This window comes from Ictidomys tridecemlineatus, unplaced genomic scaffold (genome assembly GCF_052094955.1).
Source record: "Ictidomys tridecemlineatus isolate mIctTri1 unplaced genomic scaffold, mIctTri1.hap1 Scaffold_88, whole genome shotgun sequence".
NCBI classification, from domain to species: domain Eukaryota; kingdom Metazoa; phylum Chordata; class Mammalia; order Rodentia; family Sciuridae; genus Ictidomys; species Ictidomys tridecemlineatus.
This window is the reverse complement of record NW_027526121.1, coordinates 449,637-472,029: the sequence shown is the minus strand read 5'-3', so window position 1 is coordinate 472,029 and position 22,393 is coordinate 449,637. Positions and strand designations below refer to the sequence as shown.

General features: G+C 42.1%; 1 protein-coding gene and 1 long non-coding RNA gene across 8 annotated transcripts in view; one reads left to right on the top strand and one right to left on the bottom strand.

Annotated features, from left to right (window-relative positions):
* Positions 1–8,944: 8,944 nt before the first annotated feature.
* The window catches only part of LOC144374780 (uncharacterized), a 60,063-nt gene continuing 46,614 nt past the window's right edge, over positions 8,945–22,393 (top strand). For 5 of the 7 annotated variants that reach the window (XM_078037530.1, XM_078037524.1, XM_078037518.1 and 2 more), the window contains exons 1-3: positions 8,945–12,287; positions 14,238–14,323; positions 15,207–15,278. The gene's annotated coding sequence lies outside the window, so the exon portion shown is untranslated. The remainder of the gene's footprint in view (positions 12,288–14,237; positions 14,324–15,206; positions 15,279–22,393) is intronic. The other 2 variants (XM_078037517.1, XM_078037520.1) reach the window with 2 other exon arrangements.
* On the bottom strand, positions 18,535–21,423 carry LOC144374781 (uncharacterized). The gene is made up of 3 exons (XR_013434084.1): positions 21,158–21,423; positions 19,022–19,077; positions 18,535–18,654 (listed from the first exon to the last, which is right to left on the bottom strand). It is a non-coding gene; the product is annotated as an uncharacterized LOC144374781 (long non-coding RNA).

The following is a 22,393-nucleotide window of genomic DNA, read 5'->3' as shown; positions in this document are numbered from 1 at the left end:
GCCTTGTGGATTGTACACTATGGTATACTAACTAAAGCATATTCATTCCACATTTATGATACAATAATGTACTTTATAAAGAGTTCAGTACAAACAAAAATATCACTGGGCCAGCTTTTCAGTAGAGGTTTGATTTTGAACTAAAGGAAGAGAAAAGGGAATCTGGGGAGAGAGAAATTTGCGGCAACAGAAGAGGCTGTCTGCAGGAGAGAGGAGCAGTCATTTGAGTGAAGCAAAATATTTATACTGAAGAGAAATGTAAGAGGTCCGTGGGAAGATATGCTGGAGACCCAGTATTGTATTGCTCTAGAAGAAAGAAAGTTGAAGTATGCTGACGGGCAGTCAGGTGTAGCTGTACCCACAGTCTCAGCTATGGAATAGAAAGAGGTGCACTGGATTCTACTGGATACCCATACAACATTGTTCTATAGTTATTTTAATTTCATATGTATATATATATATTCTGAACGTATATGTGAATATATATTGCAATATTTTCCAAGGCATAACTTTTTTCCTGCATAAGGAAACATCTTTGATTTATTCCAGAAATGCTGAGAGCCATAGCCAAGTAGGAATGAGGCATGGCATTTTTGGATTGAAAGGTGACCCTGCTCAGGGATTAGGGTGGCTCTGGATTTAGGGTGGATCCTGCTGGAATAGGGTGGCTCCAGGTTTAGGGCTGATCCTGCTGGGATTAGGGCATATGCTGCTGCCTCAGGCGCCTGCTCCTTGAGTTCCCATTGAGTTCTTATGGGATTCTGAGAGAATTGGTATGCAGAGCCCGGTGGAGGGAGTGTAGAGTGTCCGTGAGAGTTCGGGAATAAAGAGTTGCTGTTGGAGTCTACAAGATTTTGTGGTGGCTTGGTTATTTTGTGCCCAGCCAGACTGCGGCACAGAAAAAGTTCTTATTTTTAAGATACTAGGACAAAAACTCTTTTCAGGTAATGGAACTGACTGAATTTAGTCTAATTTTGCAAATGTAACTCTTTGTTGCCAACAAGCTTCCTGCAATCCTGTAATCAGTGCCCATGCAGTAACTTCCATTCCCATCATGGAAAATGTGAAGAAAACATACAAAGTTCTTACTTTGCATCATAATTTACCTTCAGTGTAGAGATTATTTTTAACAGTTGGTATATAATCTTCTGTCACTTTTCCTGAAATTTTTTCTAAGAGTTTATTTTCTGGCTGTAATTTAGCAAAAGGCAAGTCAAAATGCCTGCTGGGAAGGATTACATTTATTCCTGTTTTGAATTTACACAATAAAAACTCAATCCTATAATTGTGATTTTTAAAAATTACACTAAGATTCTATCTCAGCAATTTAAGAAAGAAAAGTGGAAGTCACGGAAAAGTGTGCTGCATTCTAGTGCATGTTTGTTTTTAATTCTGAGTATTCATCTATCACACAAAACCCACTTATGTCATGGGACACTTAGGCTTCTGATCAAAGGCATTAGGTTTTTTTTTTTAAACCCACATTTAAATTATTCATAAAACATAATTAAACTCAATATTTTTAAATTGCCTAAAAAAAGATTTACTTTATTCTTATTCTACTTTACTTTTAACATCAATCAAAGTCTTTCAGTTTTAGACAGCCTTGTTCTATAAATTATGCATATGAGCCAAAAATATCCAGGAGGGTGGCAGGGAAGCCCAAGCACTTTAAGAAGTATAGTTGATTCCTTCCTTCAATTTGTAAATGAGGTATAATGCTAACTCATCCTATTTTTTCACCTATGGAAGTTAAGTTTCCCAATACTGTATAGTAGCTTATTCAAAGTCACAGACTATGCTAAAGCAAGCTCTCTGTTACCCTTTTAGATCTGCCATTCCAAACAGCACATGCAAATGACTTAATGTGTCCTCCAGATGCTAATGTTTATGATGTGTGAATCATAGAGCAGCTAAAATTATATAACTCCTCCAAAACAAATCTTCCCTTTGGCTTTCTCACTGGCCATTGGACCCTTATTTCACTCATAAAGATGAACCTGAATTATAGTCAGAGTTAAAAAATAATGGAACAAGATTACTTAGGAGGGGTTTTTATTTTATTTAAATATCTAACCAGATATTAACTTTATTAATTCATTTTATTTAACAATAAATGGATTTTAATTATGGCCTGGGATCTCAGACATGGGCCTCAATGAATCTTTCCCTCATTCCACATTCCATTTCTTTCAGTATGAAGAGGTACAGGCCTCCTTTTAAATACAAAGCATGTTCATCTTGTCATTCAGCTTCTTGAAAGAAGACTTAAATCCCATCCAAAGAGTTTAATATTTGTTTAACAAATAATTTTATGAGCACTCACTATGAGCAGTAAATACTGCCAAGGCATTGCCTGTCAAACAATTTGATTTTCACAACCAACTTAATTCTTCTGACTATGTTAGGTTAACTCTTCAGATTCTCTAGCCAGGGCCACCACAACTGGGCATGTGCCATTTTTACCATTACATTTAGTTTTTTTCATATTTAAATATTTATTATCATTGAAAATGGACTGATCAGATCTATCCATTGTTTATTTGTCTTGAACAAACAGCATTGACTTGATTTCTGTAGCCAGAAAGTCTTGAAATCAGGGGAAACATTTTAAATTTTTATGCAGTTCAATTTGTTAATTTAAAATTTATGCATTATTCTTTGGGTGCTACATGTAAGAGTTCCATCTAACCAAAATTTTAAATTTTTTTCTTTTATCTTCCAGAAATTTTGTGATTATAGTTTTTACATTTAGGTCTAAGAACAATTTTGAATTAATTTTTGTGTATAGTATGCAATAAGGGCTTACATTTATCTTTATTCATGTGGGTATTCAGTTTCTCCAGTGTCATTTGTTGAGAAAAATAATCATTTCTCATTGAATTACCTTGGTGCCTTTTAAACTTTAAAATCAATTGACCATGAATGTTAGTTTGTGGCCTCTCAGTTGGTTTCATTAGTCAATAAGTCTTTTTGATGTTGTTCATTACAAATTATTCATAATTGTGGGATTTATTTTAATATATTTGTACATGAACATAACAACTTGCTCAATCTCCAATATATTTAAACTTCCATAGAAATACACTCAAGTCTTCTCAACAATTAGTTTATCATATGATAAACCTCCCCCTGCATACTGATGTTTTAAAACACTGCTATTAGATTCTCTTTCACCTTGTGCATTTTATTTCAAATTAACTTATTTTATTATTTTACTTAACAGCCTTATTGAGATGTAATTACAGTACAATAAACTGAATATATTTGAATTCTACCATATGTGTATATCTCTGAAATTAGTGACTATATCCTTCATTCCCAAACGTTCCCTCCTCACATTGGTAGTTCATCCCTGCAAGATGACTTTTGTGCTGTCCCCACATCAATCTCCAGGAACCATTAATCTGCTTCTTGTGTTATAAATTACTTTTTATTTCCTAAAATTATAATAAAAATAGAACCATATCATAGGTCTTCTCTTTCCTGGCTTCTTTAACTCTACATGATTATTTTCTGTTTTTTCTATGGATCATGGTGTTACAAAGCCTGTTCTTTTTTATTGCTCTGTAGTATTAACCATTGTAGACATACAGTTTAATTTGTTGATTAATTAACTTCTTGATGAACATTTGAGTTTCTTCCAGTTTGGGGCTATTATAAATAAAGTTGGTGCAACATCTGTATAAATGTGTGTTTTAATATCTCTTAGTTAAATTTCTAGGAATGGAATCTAAAGATAACATGAGGTGTATATATTTTAATTTTCTTAAGATTTTCTTATCTGTTTTTCAAAGTAGTTGCACCATTTTACTTTACCACTAGCAATAAATAAGAATTGTTGTTCCTGAGCTGGGGATGTGGCTTACGCAGTAGCGCGCTCACCTGGCATGCGTGCAGCCCGGGTTCGATCCTCAGCACCACATACAAACAAAGATGTTATGTCCGCTGAAAACTAAAAAAATAAATAAATATTAAAAACTTCTCTCTCTTTCTCTCTCTCTCTCTCTCTCTCTCTCTCTCTCTCTCTCTCTCTAAAAAAAAAGAATTTTAGTCCCTTCATAGTCTCAATGACACTCATTACAGTTGTTTCCATTGTATTCATTCAAATAGGTCATATCTCATTGTAGATTTAATTTGCATTTCTAATGAATCATTTGTGTTGAGTATCTTTTTGTGTTCTTATTTTCCAACCATGTATCTTCTTTGAGGAAGTATCTTCTCAAATATTTTTGCTAGTATTTTTTCTTATCATTGAGTTTTGAACAGTCTTAAATGGCATGGGCTCTCTCTCATCCAGTGAGGATGTACATGGAACAGGGTACAGGAAAGTGTGGCTGTAGAGTCGTGAATCAAGTCCTCTGGAGACCAAGCTGGAAGCAGGTCTCATTTTACTGCATAGTTACCATGTATATGTACCCAGGTAGTAGCTAAGCAGATTACAGACAGCCACCAATACAATTTCTGGCCAACTGTCCTTGAGGCAACCAATCAAGGAGCAGACTGTGGAGCAAACACTGGGACCACAAACATGTGGCCACATGGTCCTGTGCTGTGCCTAGGGGGTAAGTGGTTTGTCACTCACACGCCTAGCACAAGGGGAGTGGTTTGCCACTCAGGCACCTTAACATATGCCACATATGCAGTACTCCATGTGCTTGTCCCCACATTAAACAAGTCCTTTATCAGAATAAGATTTCAAAATACTCTCTCCCATACTGAAGTTTATTCTGTTAACAATGCTGTCTGAAGGGCAGAGTCTTTATTTTCTATGAATTCTAATTTGTAGTTTTATAGATCATACTTCTAGTGTATCTATAAAAAACTGCCTAAATCAAGGCCAGAAAAATTTCACCTGTTTTGTTCCAGAAATTTTATGCTTTTAGGATTTAATAAATTTTATATAGTGTTTAGATACAAGTCAAATCCCCTTATTTTTTCCCGTACATGGCTATCCAATTGTCCCAGCACCATTTCATAAGAACACAAAACACTATTCTTTATGAATTGCTATCACACCTTTGTAGAAAATAAGTTGTGCATATATTGGGTCTATTTATGACTATTTTGTTTTATTGATTTATTGATGACAAAATCCACATGGTATTGATTACTATAGCTTTATAATAAGTCTTGATATCAGTTAGTGGTAGTTCTTCAACTTTTGTGTTTTATTGTATGCATTTTATATAATTATTATATGAAACTATACAAATATCTTTCTGATCTTGGCTATATATTTATGTCAGGTTTATACTTGTCACATTCAGGATAAAGGATTTGATCTAAGTTACTAATTTTGAGAGGGAATCTTTTTAAGAAAATATGAGAAGTGAGGTTGTTTGCAAGCAAGATTATAAAGCACCAGGAGCACTAGCAGTAAGACAAGATAAAATAATTAAGGAATTGTTACTATACCACTTGCCCTCTCAAAATAATTTGTTCCTTGAGAACAGTTCATGCTACACTTATGCCATGAAAATGAAATCAAACCTTAACCAAGCAAGATGTCAGTATAAGCAGCACAATTTAGTTCATGGTCTCTTCTATGCAAACTCTGGTGCTGTTGTTCTTGTCTCCTTTTCCCTTCTATGTCTTCTTAAGGTATAAAGAAAATAAATCTTTAAATATCAATTCAAAGAAAGCAATTACTGATGAGCAATTTAAATTTCCTGGAAACAGTAGCTTCTATTTATTGACCTTGTCGTACTCATCATAATACATTCAATTCAGCCCACTAAAATTATCAGAGCCCACTGTGCCGCTTAGTGTTGTAAGCACCAATGACCAGCAGCAAACAAGGTAGATGTGGCCCCCAGCATTACATTCTAGAGCTGGGAGCACATACCAAACCTTTAGAAAACTGAGTGACATGATTACTTATGATAACAAGAGCTGTGAGGAAGATAAATAGAAAGCATCGATGATGAGGTGTGGTCATTAGATAACCTCGGGAAGAGATTCCTTTCTAAGAAGTTGATAATTAAATGGAGAACAAATTGTTTTATAAAAATGATAGACTCAGCCTTTTATTGTTCTGGTGGAAGTATTTTCATATTCAGAGGCTTTGAGGTGATCAAAAGAAGCCTTTGAGGCTGGAGAGCTGTGAGCAATGGGGAAATCTGCACTTGCTGAACTGGAGAAACCAGTAAGATGAAGCAGGGCCTGGTGGGCCAGGGTAAGGGGTTTGAGTCCAAGATTTGTTCTTATGGAGATCATTGATGACTACAGACAAAGTAAGCTACTCCACAGACAGAGGAAGTACGTGTTATTCTATGGAACAAAGTGCACCTATGTAGTAAGTACTTGTGTATCTGAGCTGAGCTAGGGCAGTCTGATGTCTCCCCTGGTTAATTCCCTGAGCTTATCTGAAATAAGCATCAAATACAGTAGCTTCACCTGGAATATCACTATTAAAGTATCCTGTGGTTATTCATGATCATACTACCTGAGTTGAGGCCCCAAGAAATAGATGAGTTGTAAAACATATGTGCTTCCTCTTAAATATCCTGAAATGAAATTGATATATAATGCTGTCTACCAAAATACTTTAAAAAAATCAATGTAATATCTCAACTGTGTTATAAGGAAGAAATCAAAGAAGGGCACAATGCCTGTAATTCCAGCAACTCAGGAGTCTGACACAGGAGGATTGCATGTCTGAAGCCATCCTGGATGACTTAAAAAGAACATGTGTCAAAGTAGAAAATAAAAAAGGCTAGGGATATAGCTCAGTGGTAAAGCACTTCAGCGTTCAACCCTCAACACCATAAAAAAATAAAACACACCTTTACTTTGAGCTGGAGGTGTAGCTCAATATAGAGTACTTGCCTAATAACGTGTAAGGCCTTGGGTTCAATCCCTGGTTCTGAAAAGAAAAAAAAATGATTAAAAGAAAGTTGATAATAAATTAATAAGTGTATTCATGGGCAATAAAAAGGCATGATTATTCTAGAAGATTCAATAAATTGGTGGATCCAGACACACATATAAGTTACCATTAATGCAGCAGCTATAGCCATCACAAATCATGAGGTACAGGCAGGGACACAGAAAAGTTGTTGATAAGGTCCCAAATAAAATGAATATACTCTTCCCTCAATCTGCATAATAGATGCACTCTTGGAAATACTACTATCTCAAAATCATTCAACTATTAATTTCTGTTTACATGAAAAGTAAGATTATAGGCTTAACAACTTATGAAAAACAGAATTTTACCCTTAGGAACTGCCACAGGGCTTTAGATATGCATATATAGCCAATTCTTCACAAGGATTGTGTCCCTTACCTTGCAGGAAGTCTTGGTATTGAAACTTCCAAATCATTGTGACAACAAAAACACCTTTGCAAATGTCCACAATGCCCCCAGAGAGTGAAAAACATCCCCATGGGATACCACTAGACTGAATGACAGAGAAAACACACCAAACGGTGTCCACCACATGGTCAATGCTCAATTTATAGCAGCCTGCCACATCCTTTTGGGTGCCATCAAAGTAGAAACCATTCTCTTAAAGCTAGATGTGCCCTAGGTTAGAGCAGAGGAGGTTTAGAGTAGACTCAGGACAATAAACCTTAATGAAGTGCTTTAAGTTTACTATTAATGACTTCAGTAGTAAAGCTATTAGCACTCTCTCCCAGGATTCATCAAACAATAGGAGGAAAGGTTAAAAATAAATACCCCTCAGGACAATCATGAGCCAGAGAGGCACCCTGATGAGTCTTCTTTCTTAGTAGGACTTGGAAATTCCTAATGGAGAACAGATCATGGAGAATCAATCTACAAGGAAATCTCTTCACCATACCTTGAGTTAAAGGCTATTTCTGAAACAAACATGAGAACATCCTGGAGACAGGATGCAGTTAGCCTTATGTCCATCATTTAGTCTGCCAAACTCTCCAAAGAGATAACTGGAAAGAGAATTGTTCAATACCACGCTTCCAACTTCATCCTATGGGTGAACACTGACACACTAGACTCATGCCAGAACAGGGAGTGCTTCTAGAATATTGTAACCAATTCACAAATATTAATTGTCATTAATCTCTCTAATGAATGTCCATTTCCATCATCCATTATCTAAGTAACAAGCTGATGATTTCACTAATGAATAGCCTTTATCCTTAACTTTCATTATGCTGATGTTTTAAAATCTAGCAGAAATTGGAATTAAAAATTGTGGAAGGCCAAAGTGCCATTTCTGAAATGTGGCTTTTTGGATTATATGCTAACCCCGGCCTTTCTTCCTTTAGACTTGGTATTGATGACAAAAGTGTTAAGAAAACAGACAGGGTAGCTCAAATTCACACAGGCAAACATTCATACAAACATCTGTTCATGCACCAAAGCATTTTAAAGTAAGGTACAGATATTACCTTATACAAAAAAGCCACTGTTGAACTCCCACTTGAGGCTCAATGTCATCTTTCTTGACAGTTACTGGTCATGGAATTCTAGCTTGTGATCAAAGATCAAGCTTAAACCACTCATTAGCCATGAGGCAGTTAGAACTTTCCAAGCCTATCTAAGCTCAACTTTCCTCATATGAAACATGATAATATGTGGTTAATATACATATGAAAGACAACCATCTACAGTGCTTAGATCAGTTCCCAACACTTTAGTGGGTACTCAAAATGTTTGTTATTGTGCTTAACATGTTTTACTTATCATTTTTGGGCTGACATTGCTGTGAAAGACCCTGAATTGATAACTCCATTTTCTTATCTCTCTGGGCATAGTGCTTCATATCACTTTTATATGGTAAGCCCTCCCAGGGTAATACCTCTAGGCTTCATGCTATAGCACTTCTTTGAGTCCTACAAAAATGAAGCAATTTGGAAACTTTCTTTTAAGGTAAAAGCTTATTAAGCATATGGTGGTGATTTTCTCTCTCTCTCTCTCTTCCCACCTACCATAGGATCTTTCACTTGTAGACTATAGTTTTAAAAAAAAAATCTCACTTGCTGTCCATTTTTCACAATCCAATTACTGTGTAATGCACCATAAAGTGACTTTCTTCCACACTATGCTACTGAACTTGTCTCTGAAAGGTTGTGAATTCTTTTCTATAACAGATCCAACAGTGTTTCCTCAGCCCTTGCCATTTTTTGGTTTTCGTTTGCTTAGTTGGTTGGGTTTTGATCCTGGGAGTTAACACAGGGCCTCTTGCATGCTAGGCAAGCACTCTAACACTAAACTATACATCCCCAGCCCCTAAACTGAATTTTAATGTCAATAAAATTCAAGTCACCGATGAAAGTCTCTGTGCTTTTAGAATGTACAATATTTATCATGGCCTCTGAACACACACACAAAAGGCAGTGTATGTAACTTACCAACACCAAATATATCTGGTTCATTCTCTTAGCAGATGTGGCTAATTAGTTTTGAAAAAGCTGTATTCCAAAATATATGCCATTTGACACCTTTAAGATAAAAAAGTTAACTGCTTATCTACTTTTCTAGTGTTTATCTTTTAATTATTTTACTGAGAAACTAACTCAATTTATTCTGCATTCAGTATATTCTTATCATGAAGAGGAGAAAGGAGGCAAGACAGGGAAGAGCCCTACGTTAAGAGTCTGGGAGGAATGCTGACCCTCTGCTGTCTCCACAAGAAAACTGGGGTTATTCAATACCTTCCATACAAGGATTCAGCAAAAAGGTCTTAGAAAATAATGAGGGTAGTTGAGGACCTAGGTTCTCCCTCAGTAGGTGGTTATCATTCACATCCTCATTAAAACTGTCATCCTGTGACCCTACAATTACCTCCCTGCATTCATGTCCTAGTGCAGTCAGTTTTGCCAGATTGTATCTTTTGCTCCTTCAGTCTTCATGCCAAAAGCATCCCTTTCTTGTTGGATGCTGTAGTCCTTAGCTGAAAGCCAAAGTAAGATGGATCTGGAGCATAAACTCAGATGATGAAAGGCTACCTTAGATGGCATTCCAACTGGATAACCTTGTGTTTCTTTCTGTATATTGTATCTCTGCTTCCCAAGATATGAGTAACAATACAGGGAAAATTCTCTAAGCTACACCAAATAAATCTTTTATTAACAAGAAAATCACTTACTCAAAACACCAGGACCTACAGTTGAGGACACTGCTGTTGTGTTTTGCTTTGTTTTCAGAAGTGACAGATCCTATTCTTTCCAGATCACAGAATGCTCAGGGCCCTGCCTACCTGCCTCTCCTATAACTGGCTCTTTTTAGAAGTGGTTCAGCTATTCGTGATTAGTCACACATATCGATGGTGATGAAAATACCTAAAGAAACCCCTTTACCTGCCTGAAATGGAGAGACAAAGCAACAATGTGAGCAAATAAGAAGCTAAAAATCTAAGAATAGTTGTCCTTCTGCAAAAAAAAAAAAAAAATACAGTTCCAGATTTGGAAATTTCCTAGCTTTTTACCTAGTTATCTCACCTATTTCCAAATTAATAGATGCAGTATGAAGGGGGAAAGCAAGACAGTGAACTTGGAATGTGACCCATGTTTTCAAAAGCTCCTCTGCTTTAGCAATGCAAATTTGTCCTGTGAGTATCTGTTACCTTCTTGGCACCTGTTTTCCTTATAAAGGGAATGCAGAGACAACACAGGCTTTGGAATTAAAAATGCCTTAATTGGAAACCTTGCTTCAGTTCTACAAGTTACAAAGCTGGATAATACATTTACCATCTCTGAACCTCAGTTTCCTTTTCTGTGAAGTGGAAATAAAATTAGGACCTAACTCATCTGTGTGTTGGTAAGATGCTATGCATATAAAGTACATAACTGAGATTTGAGTATTCAAGAGGAACTCAAAAGTTTTACCTATTTTAACTAAAAAATGAAATTGTTCCTTTATGATATTAACTGATACATTTTGGTAATTATATCTCATTTATATGTCTTCTAATCTCAAATGAAGGAATGTGTCTACAAAGGCATACTAACCTTTCACCTTAACTTGTACATTTTAAATGCATCCCTGAAATTCTTCCAAAATTAAAGGAAAAGTATTCCTTTATTAAGAACATGTAACTACTGTTGACAGCCAACCAGCTTGAAGAAGCATTTCTGGATTAACCACAGTGACCCATAATTAAGTAGCAGTACTTAGAGAAACACCTGATGTTCCCGAAAGCATTATTTCTCCTGGAGTCCTTGCTACCTCACCACAGGCCAGGCCTAATGAAGATATTTCCCTATGAAGAGCCATAGGAGCAGCAGAGCCCTCTGTGACAACTGGGAGGACGTTGCCTTTCCCATCCTTGTTCCGAGTTTTGAGCTCAGATTGTTCTTCAAACTGGAGCTTCCTGGTGCCGCTGGAGTGTTTCTTTCTCCCGAGTTTGCCTGGGATTGTCATACTCTCCAGAGATCCTGTTCCAAAATGGCTCTGGAGTCACCTGCTGGGGACCTGCAGAGCATGTGAGGAGAGAGGGGAGAACGTCTGGACCCAGGAGAGGCAGGTCACTGGACTGTAGTGGCATGGGGAGGACAGGCCATGCAGGGGTCTGCCTGTGGCAACGCCCGTGTCTGGGGCATTCTTTGGGAGGCTGGGAGCAGAGGTCCATGTAAAGGGGAGTCTGGGAAGATGCAGAGCCTCTGGGTTCCCACTAGGTAGGAAGTCCTGTAGCTGGTGGGCAGGGCCTTCAAAATAGATTCAAGGGAAAGGAGGTTGTGCCTGTCATTATTGTCCCAGGGACATGAGCACCACTGCACTGTCCCCCTGTGCCTTGCCACTGTGGCTTGGGCAAGCACTGATTCAGCCTCTGGGAGCCCACGACTGACTAGGCAAGAGACTCATGAGAGGCTAGCCATCCTTCCTTCCCTGGCTGTGGGACAGAATATCCACCCAGCAGAGAGACTCAGCTCCCTTTGCCACCCAGCAGCTGTTTGTTAGAACCACTGCCAGGTCTAGCTGGAGCACCACCCATCCCCCACACGCCAGCAGGGAGAAGATAAAGGCCTGTTTTAATCCACCCACAGCACAATGGGCCCTGCAAAATCAAGAATCCATTTCATTGCTATTGTCACCATTAGAAATAATAGCCTGGCCTCGCTGTAAAAGGGGACAATGTGACTGATATTTAGTTGAAATAAAGCCTGGCTTTTTCCCGATCTAGTTTGCAGATTTAGCTAATTAGCTCCATTCCTTTTTACTAGGACCTGGAGTGCACATTCCTCAGCCTGAGGGGATCTGAGCAAATGGAGAAGTTGGCAGTGCCCTCAGCCTGGCTTGGGGTTTGGTGCCCCCCGAGCTCTTATTTGCTGCTGGTTCTGTGGTGACAGAGCCTAAGGTAAGCCACCAGGATTTCTGTGTTTGGTTTATTTGTTTTAAAAAAAGAAATTTTGATTGTGAGGCTGTACAAATGCTTTTTGGGGTGAGATTGCTGTCAGGTCCATGCATACCACCTCAGAGAGAAGGGCATTCACAGCAGTCTCTGCCCTGTTTGCTCTTTGCCCTCCAAAGGAGATGGGAAACAGAGCTGGCTTTGTCTGAGGCTGAACGTGGAGTGACTGTGGGGGCCTTGGAATGGAGGCCCCCAGGGGAGGAGTTTATTTCTGATGAGATGGGGGACAGGGAGTCCTGTGGGCTGGCGGTGTCTGCAGAGCGGGGTGGCAGTCTCCCTGGCCAAGCTCCTGAGGTCACCTGCTGCTTCTGCCTTGTTGCAGTTAGTTGAAGCTCAGACAGTTGGCCATGGCCTGGCCCTGCCATCTTTGATTGCGGGCTCACCTCCCCTTTCTTGGCACCCCTGCCGGGGGACTTGCTGCTCACTGCCTTCTCTAGTGGGAGGTAGAACTGGCCTTTGTATGGCAGATTTCTTACCTGGTTCTTGGTGGGACCTGTGTCTGATGGGTTGACATCATATAAAATCTGGGGTTTTGCTCAAAAACCACAGCACAAAGCATCTCCTGCAGGCTGAGGGCAAGGACCCAGCTCACCACAGCCACACGCTGGCTGCCAGGGTGCATCTCAGGTGCAAAGAGCTGGGGAGCCACCCTGAAAGGCACCCGTTTTCCTGACCCCTTCTTACCTCTTTTGGGAACCATTATCCCTGGAACATAGGTCTCAGAAGTGGGCAGCAGTTTTCAGATCCACAGCTTTCGTTACCCCCTCTGCTCCTTCTCACTGAGACAGTGCCCAGCCTGTCCCCTGTAATGATATTTCCTGCCTCACCCCCACCCCTTCAGGAGGCCCTTGGAGACAGAGGGCCAGGCTGGACAAGTGGCTTCTGCTTGTTGCTGCAAGAGGCTTGTTTTTCCAATGGCTTGTATTTGTTCTTTTTAGTTATACAGGACAGTAGAGTGTATTTTGACAATTACACGCACATGGAGTCTAACTTCCCGTTCCTGTGGTTGTACCTGCTATGGAGTTTCACTGGTCGTGTATTCACATATGAATATAGGAAAGTTATGTCCCATTCAATCCACTGCCTTTTCTGTTCCCATCTCCCGCCCTTCCTTTCATTTCCCTTTGTCTAATCCAATGGATTTATTTTATTCCCCCAACCACCCTTGTTTTGGGCTAGCATTCACAGATCAGAGTGAATATTCGGCCTTTGTTTTGGGGGATTGGCTCATTTCACTTAACATGATAGTCACTGGTTCCATCCTTTTACCTACAAATGCCATAATTTCATTCTTTAAGGCTGAATAATATTAATACCATTGAATATGTACACCATATTTTCTTTATCCATTCATCTATTGAAGGGCACCTAGGTTGACTCTATAGCTTAGCTATTGTGAATTGAGCTGCTATATGCGCTGATGTGGCTATGTCACTGTGGTATGCTTATTTTTAGTCCTTTGGGTATAAACCATGGAATGGGATAACTGGGTCAAATGGTGGCTCCCTTCCAAGTTTTCTGAGGAATCTCCAGACTGCTTTCCAGGGTAGTTGCACAAATGGCCGTCCCACCAGCAATGCCTGCGTGTGCCTTTTCCCCATATCCGCACCAACATTTATTATTGCTTGTATTCTTGATGAGTGCCATTCTGATTGGAGTGAAATGGAATCTGCAGGGGGTCTTTGTAGGCCCTAAAGTGCGTGCACCTTCAGCCTGTCCTTGCTACTGAATTGTAATAGAGAAAAGTGCTTCTCAGAAGGGGTAGGGCTGTGTATGTTCCCTGGGATCTCAGCACAGGTCAGCTTCCCCTGCCTCTCACCAGACACTGACCAGGGAGCATGGCGCTGATCCTGTGTTCTTTCTCCCCACTTTCCCCCACCCTCTCTCTTCCTGGAGGTTTGGTAACTGCAGGACTCTCACTGGGAACAAGACCAAGTCCGTGGCAAAGAGAGCGTCATGGGGCTGGAAGGCCTGGTGCACCTGTGAGTATCTTGCCAGACCTTGCCTGTCCCGCAGGCCTGCCAAAGGTGGCCGCAGCCAAGTCTGCCGGTGATTTAATGGCATCTTTGTAAACTAAGAAACAGGTTACTTAGGAGTGACAGCTGCTTCAACTCTGGCCCTGATCTTGCCCCTGCCAGAGCAGTCACAGGACATATGGCCAGTTGATGTGCTCCCAACTAATGCAGCTGGTGTGAGACACTACCTTCCTCCCTGCTGCTGCCTGTGTCGCCACTGCACCCCTCCTTCCCAGGCCCTGGCCTCCTCACCACCCCCCAGACCAGCCAGCAGAGTGACACACACACCACCCCACTGGGAACTTCTCCATGGTTGTGGTTGCCTCCCCAGCCCTGGGAGGAAGGGGCCAGCCAGCCTTGAGACCTTACAGTGCTTCTGGGGTAGCTGCCTTGAGTGTGTGTGCTTTTGGTTTGTCTTTGAACCAGTTTGAACCCATGTTCTGCTAGGAGGGCCTTGACTTGCTGAGCAGGCTGCACCAGCCTCTGTGCTGCCCCTCATCCTGGCTGGGTCCCTGTGTCACTGCACATGCTGTGTCAACATGTGTGAGAGCCACCTCCTGAGAAGTCATTACCTGTGGGTCACCTCAAGCCACGGCTGTCCTGGAAACCTCTGAGTCTCCAGGCTGAGACACGTGGCTGGCTGTAAGGGCACTTGAGGTTTCTTTTTTTAATATTTTATTATTATGGGTTTTTTAGTTGTACATAGACACAATATCTTTGTTTTATTTTTATGTGGTGCTGAGGATCGAACCCAGGGACTTGCACATGTTAGGTGAGGGCTCTACCACTGAGCCACAACCCCAGCCCAGCACCCGGGGCTTCTTGCACAAGTCCTTGTGTTGTGTTTCAGGGACCTGGAAGAGCGTGCCATCAGCCCTGTGCAGCTGGACACCTTTATCAAGATGGGGAATCTTAAGAAGCTGTAAGTACCTGGGCTTCCTGGGGCCTTTGTGAGCTTGAGGAAGAACTTCCACAGTAACAGACCCTTGTAATTGCTTAATGCTCACTTTTTCTAATAGCTATGATCATTGATGGGTGAATGTAAGTTAAATCGCTTTTTAAAAAAAATACATGGGGAAATTGGCTTGCTGGTGCACGCCTGTCATCCCAGCAGCTCAAGAGGTTGAGGAAGGAGGATGACAAGTTCAAAGCCAGACTCAACAACTTATTGAGGCTCTAAACAACTCAGCAAGACTCTGTCTCTAAATAAAAATGTCAAAAGGGCTGGGAATGGGACTCAATAACTAAGTGCCCCTGGGTTCAATTTCAATCCCCAGTTACTCTCTGCCCCCGCAAAAGAAGTGGTGCTTGCTTGGGATCAAAAGGTAGGCAATATCTTTGGGTTTTTTTGATGGGGCGGTATTGAGGATGGAACTCAGGGGTGCTTAACCATTGAGCCACATCACAAGCCCTTTTTGAGACAGGGTATCACTAGGGCAATCCCCTGCCCCAAACAAACAAAACAAGTTCTGGCCTCAAACTTGAGATCCTCTTGACTCAACCTCCAAAGCTGCTGGTGTCACAGGTGTGCACCAACACACTCAGTGACAATCTGTTTCTTAAAGGGTGATGACGTGAATATTCTGGACACTGGGCCACAAGCAAATCCTTGGCAAGCTTGTTAAAGCAGAAAGCAGCCATGAATAATACATAAAGGAACAGGTGAGGCTGTGTGCCATGGAATGTGTCCTGGCACAAGAGCAGCAGCCTGCAGGCTGTGGTGGGCTAACTGCTGTTCTATGTAATGTCAAATGCATTCTTTTCTAAAAAGTGGGTGATCACCCCTTTAATTACTTCAGGGACACATTCTCACATGCGTTTGCCTAAAGTGAAAAGTCTGCATGGAGAAGGGATTCTTGAATGAGCTGGGGTGGGTTTGAGCGAGCAGAGGCCCTGATGGATGCTCAGAGGTGGGGTGCCATGTAACTGGGGTTAGAGGAGCTCCGCTCAGCAATGGACCAGGCAGAGTGATGACCTCGCCTCCTGCCACACACCACTGATTCTGGGACCAGTAGCACAGGCCCCATCCCAGTGTCTCAGGAGGCTGATGCAGGAGGATCTTGAGTTCAAAGTCAGCCTCAGCAAGTTTGTGAGTCCCTAAGCCACCCAGTGAGACTCTGTCTATAAATAAAGTACAAAATAGGGCTGGAGATGTGGCTCAGTGGTTTAGCACCACTGGGTTCAATACCTAACTCAAAAAAAAAAAAAAGATGAAATGATGTGGCAAGTCCAGAGTCAGATCTCCCCGTCCTCCCCCAGCGCTTGCTGTCCCGTAACCGTTCCTTTAGGGCCTCTCCTAGGCGACTGTTGTGGAGCCTGCTCTGTACACCCCTTGAGTTCCTGCTTGGTTTGCTAGTGAGTAGCTGATAATTGGACACAGAAGTCCTTAAATCACCCCCATCAGCAATCCTGAGTCCTTCACCCAGGCTGTGTGTGTGCATGCTGAGCAGCACCCTCACTTCCTCCTGTGCATGTCTGCCATCCCAGCCCAGGCAAGAAGTGAGGACACCCCCCAGGTCTTTCCTGGGTCTTTCCAGGGTGCGCTTATTGCCCTGTATGTGGATGTGGCCTTTCTGATTCCCAGGATTCTGGGGGACTCACAGGGTCTGCTGCTGGCATCTCATGCGCCTGACTCTCCTTCAGTTTCTTGACCACTGTCCTGTCTGCCCCGACTGGTACAGTCACCTTGGACAGTGGCTCTGTTACACAGTGGTCACTATCTTCATCAGAAGCCTGGGGACAGGGCTTCCTGTGGTGGCCTTCTTCAAGAGTGGGGCTTTCCAGGTCGTGGCCCGACAGGTCACACAGTGACACTGCTCTAATAGGCTTTGGGGGGAGCTCCACCTGCCGCCTCCATGGTTGTTAACCGCTGAGTCTCAAGGCTGTCACAGAGAGGGGTGGGGGCAGGTGGGACTTGGGGTAATTCACAACACCAGAGAGCTCCTCTCTCTTTCTAAGAGGACTCCATTTTCCTGAGTCCACGCCCAATGGATCCTTGTGTCTGGTTCCCCAGAAATCAGCACAGTTGATCCTTTCCATTTTGTCAGTTCTCTCATCATTTTAAGGGAGTTCAAAGCAATTTTCCAACATTCTAAATTCAATTAAACTCCTCCTCCTTTGTTGTGAGGGTTGCCACAGAAGTGCTCTACAACTGAACAACAGCCTTTTTTAAAATTTTGAAACATGGTCCCCCTATGTTAGTAAGCCAGCCTCGAACTTCTGATCCTGCTGCTTCATATACTTCTGAATCGTATAATGTATAATTTATAATGAATCCTGCCTTTCTTTTGAAATAAAAAATTGTATTAAAGAATTCAAGAAGATGAAAAAATTAGGAAACTGTCTTTTATGTAAGCAAAAAAAATGGTAACACCCAGGAGACATGGCCATTGCTCTGGAGAGTCATGGCTGCTGCTGTGAAAGCTCAGGGAGACTTGCGGTCAGGAGAAGGGAAAACAGTGGCATGTACAGAATCACTGTGCTGATGCTCAGGAATCAGTGCCTTGCACAGCCCTCCAAACCAGTGTGCACATAATGAGGGTGGAGATCAGTACTCCTGAGAAATCCCCCAGGTCCACACAGAAGGCAGGTCTGAGAGAAGCCTTCTATAGTGTTTCCACAGCACTTCTGAAATGTGGTCTTTCCACCCCATCAAGATTTGTAAAAAAATGCAGTTTCTGGGTACTTCTGAAGGGCAGCTGATATGCTACATGGACCCACCTGGATTGGGGGGTTTACCCCTGCATCCCTAGTTATTTGCCACAGCTAAAAGGCTCATCAGACCTGTTATGGCTTTTAAATCTCTCCCATTAAAAGGTTTGGACTTCCCAGGACTCCCACTAGGGGAGAACCTAGGAGGGTTTCCCACCCCAAAAATCCACTATCCCACTGGCCTTCCCAATGGTGCAGAATATAATTTTGTATTCTGCATTTTCAAACCTTTATTAAAGTATTTTATAGTTCTTATTTGGTCTTGAACATAACCGTGAGTGATCAGTAACATTAAGGAACAGCAGCAGTGAACTGTCTCTGACAGGTGCTGGTTCACGCAGGCACTTCTTAGAACCAGCTGGATCCCCACTAGCACCAAGGATGGGGGCCAAACTGGGTGGCCTAAGTCCCCTAGGAACAACCCACATGCAGGGCTCTTACTGGCTTTGACAGTCGTCTCCTCCTCCTCCTCCTCCTCCTCTTCCTCCAAGCTCTCTGAACCAATGGTGATGTAAAACTCTTAGCTTGTCTTGGCTTTCAGGGCTGGAGCCTTCTCTGACTTCAGCTTCTGGCTGAGCTCTGTGGTTCTGTAGGACAAGAAGAAGTGCCTATACCAACTGGATGGCATGACATTCCTGGAAGATGAGAGTCAAATCAGTGATGAGAACGCAGTGTAGATGGAATTCTGTATTCAGCATTCTCACTGCTTTTGTAAAGTGCTTTTACGGTTCTCAGTTGGTCTTTAACAAGCTTGTGAGACATTTTTATTCTTCAATGATTGAACCCCTTAATGTCCCCCCACTGCAGACACCCACACATGTGATGTGACATGGCTTCCTGGAGGAAACAAGAGTCTCCAGTGAGCTGCTTCACACCAGACTAGTAATCTAGTTTATTCCATGAAGATTGCTGTGAGGTATCCCTAGTAAAACCCTTCAGCCCAACCAGACTTACTGTTCCCAGTGCTTACAGATGTCCAAAACCGTGAAAGGCTGAGGAAGGATTTGTTTCTGCAAAGAAGAAACACAAAGAACCACAATTGTCACCTGACACTGTAAGGACTCTTCTTGGGGCAAACTATCCTCTCCTTGGCCTTAGAGCTGCCAGATAGGTGGTTCAGAGAAGACTCCTTTGCTCTAGTACAAATGTCTGCTTGGTCTTGCCAATCTTCTAGAGATGGGAAGTGCAAGCAATTCTACTGGTAAACCCTTTAACACAATGTGTCAGTAAGAGGCATCTGTGTGAGGCTGGAGCTTAAATATTCCCAGCTAGCATTTATCCAGCCTCCCTGGCACTAGCCAGTCTTAGAGCTCACAAGACATTTTTTCCACCCCTGATCCTTCAGAAGGACTTTGAAGGCCTTCAAAGGACTAAAGAGTCAACTCTCAAAGCACAAAGTGGAGCTCAGATATTCACTCATCCAGATGGCATGAATGGGGCCCACTGGTCTGTGGGGAAGAGGCTGAGCCTATGTGGTACTGGGCTCTGGCAGAAGGCAGGGAACCAGGTGGAAATGAAACCCTTGAAAGAGATGCCAGAATGTGGTCTGCTCTCTCACCCCAGAGAGGCTGTTCCCCTTCTGCCCTGGTGAGCCCCAAGAAGTGAGAGCACCTTCCTCTGGAGTGTCTGGCGTCCAGGCAGAACAAAAGCACGTGGGCATAGACAAGGGCCACGGGAAGTGGTGGAGGCAGCTGGGAATGGGGGCAGATGAGGTACCGAGGCCCTACTGAACCCAGGCAGCAGACCAAGGCATGTTGGAGGTACTCTGCAGCCCTCCAGAGAACCCTCCATCTTACCAAGAACCTGCCCTGCCTCCAGGGTTTCCTGTCCCAGGAATTGACCCCCTCCCTACAGGGAGTCACAAGGTTGTTAATTAAGACTTTGGCTCCACCCTACAGCCCTGTAGGCTTTGAATTAGAATGAATTCTCATTTTTGTTTTTCAATTTGTTTACAACAGCAACAATGGCTCAGATCCCAGTGATATTATCATCTGGCTAAGGACTGTGGACAAGATACTGGAAACTACCACTGATGTATAAAACAATGTTAGCCGAAATGAACAGAATCTTTTAAAAATTAATATTAGGAGCTGAAGTATAGCTCATTGTTACTTTACCTAGCATGCATACAGCCCTGGGTCCAATCCCAAGCACAAACATAAGTAAAATAATAAATCATGCAATGTGAATGTGACCAGCATGACATTTGTTATAAAACTTAGCAAAGTCAGTAATAGAGTCTTTAAAACTAAAGACTGATTTCAACATAAATTTCTGTAGCTTACCTATTTCAGATCTACTTTTCCCTTCTTGCTTTATTTCTAATATTAATAGATTTCTTAAGCATGCAAATTCATTTCAAACATCAAAGATACACTTATATCTAAATTAATAAATTTTTAGATTAGATACTAATTTCACTGGTAAATGATACATCTTGCACGAGTTAAAAAAAAAAAGTTTATTCAACAAGTCTTTTTTAAAAAAGAACACAAGAGTAGAAGGGGCATAGAACTAGTCAGCACTTCCAGACACAAAAGAGATGCAAAGTGCCAGAAGAGCTCAACTTGTTACAAGTTTGCAGGCTGCAAATGGTGTTTGTCTCATTTGGCCAGGACAAACCTCCCTGCTGTGATCGGTCGGGTCTCTCTGTTAATTACAATATAATTCTCTTAGCAAGGCTTTCAGTCATCTAAATAATAAATAAATTGCAAATGGAGGTTAATTTCACAATACTATGGGTGTACAAGAGCCAGAAAAGAATGTGTCCACGGAAGACATGGAGCCACACTAAAAACCACTAAACCTCCTAGACGATTTCCACAGGGAATTATAAACAGCAATCCAGGACCTTTTTTGGCTGAATGTGATCTACCCCCAATTAAATGCCAGTCTCGTGAAGTTGAGTTGACAAAATGTCCACGGGATATATCAAAGTGCATAAATGCACTCTATGGTCATGTATAGCTAATTAAAAGAAAAAGAAATTTAAATGTCCATGGGTACGCAGAAGACCAGCCTCCATAACAAGATGCAACTGACTTCATCAAGCCTCAGCTGCAGCCAAACCCACAGTCACACAGTGTTTACCTTATACCAGGCACTCATGGAAAGTGGGGCTCTCCAGCCAGAAGTGGCTCAGCCTGGGTCCACCTCAAGCCCGCGCTAGCCTCCCCACCTCCCTGGGTCTGGCTCCAGAGGCTTCCTTGCTCCCCTTTCACAGGGCCCCCTGCCACCGGCCAGAGCCTGGCAGATCCTAAGGTCTCCCTCCACGTATCTGCTGGTGGGTGGGTGCTGCAGCCGGGCCTCAGCGGAGCGCTGCTTCCTGCAGCCCTGCTCCTGCCCGCCCAGAGACACCGCCCCTCCCCCGGCCCCGCCCTGGACTCCTGCTCACCCCGCCCCTTCCGCCCCATCCTCCCCATCCTCTCACTTGGCCCTGCCTTCCAGCTCCTGACCGGCGCGCTGCACAGGGAGTGGCAGCGCACGGGGAGGGTAGAGGATTTGGAGAGTGGCCGCCCCTGACCCCGTTCCTTTTCCACCTGGAAACCAGCAGTGGGCAGGGTCCTGGGAGACTCACCTGGCTCGGTCACTGGAGGACCTGAGTCCTGCTATCCAAAGTCCCTTCGCAGCCTCCTGCCGGCTGGAAAGATGCACAGGCCCTTCCCAAAACCCAGCCAAGGAATCAGCAGTGAGAAGAGGATGGCACAAGACTGTGCCCCTCTCCAGAAAAGAAAAGCCATATTCAGTGTTTTAATTATTTAATACCAACATTTTCCCCTGTCTTTCACATACTTTCTAAATTAATGCAGTAATGAACCTTAATCAGACTTCTCTACTTTTAATGTATTTCTTCTTTGGTCAAGAAAATTTTCAGGCTTAAAAGAGTTATAGGTATTTACATAAATCCTAACAATTTAAAAACTAAAAGTTCTCTTTAACATGCCTTTTTCAGAGTAATAAAAAATTAGGGAGAGGAGGGGAATTCTAGATGACTGACAACAAGCAAATTTTCCTTATAGTTTAAATGATTATTCATTATGGGAATGTGAGTGAAATGGTGAATTTTTTTTTGTTTTGTTTTGAAGCTTTTAGACTTTTATCACTGAGTGAGTAATTTCAATGTTCAGTCAAAACCCTTTACTTAACAGGCTGGGATGGAAGGTATCTTGATGAGAATATGACAATGGAAATAAATGCTATGTCATCTTCCCATGTGTTCTTTTCTCCATCCCTACTCTTACAAAGACTTTATATTCTACATAGAAGTTTGTGTGGGCTAAGCATTTTTAACTGGGCTTGGAAAAAACTCTTAGATAAATACACAGA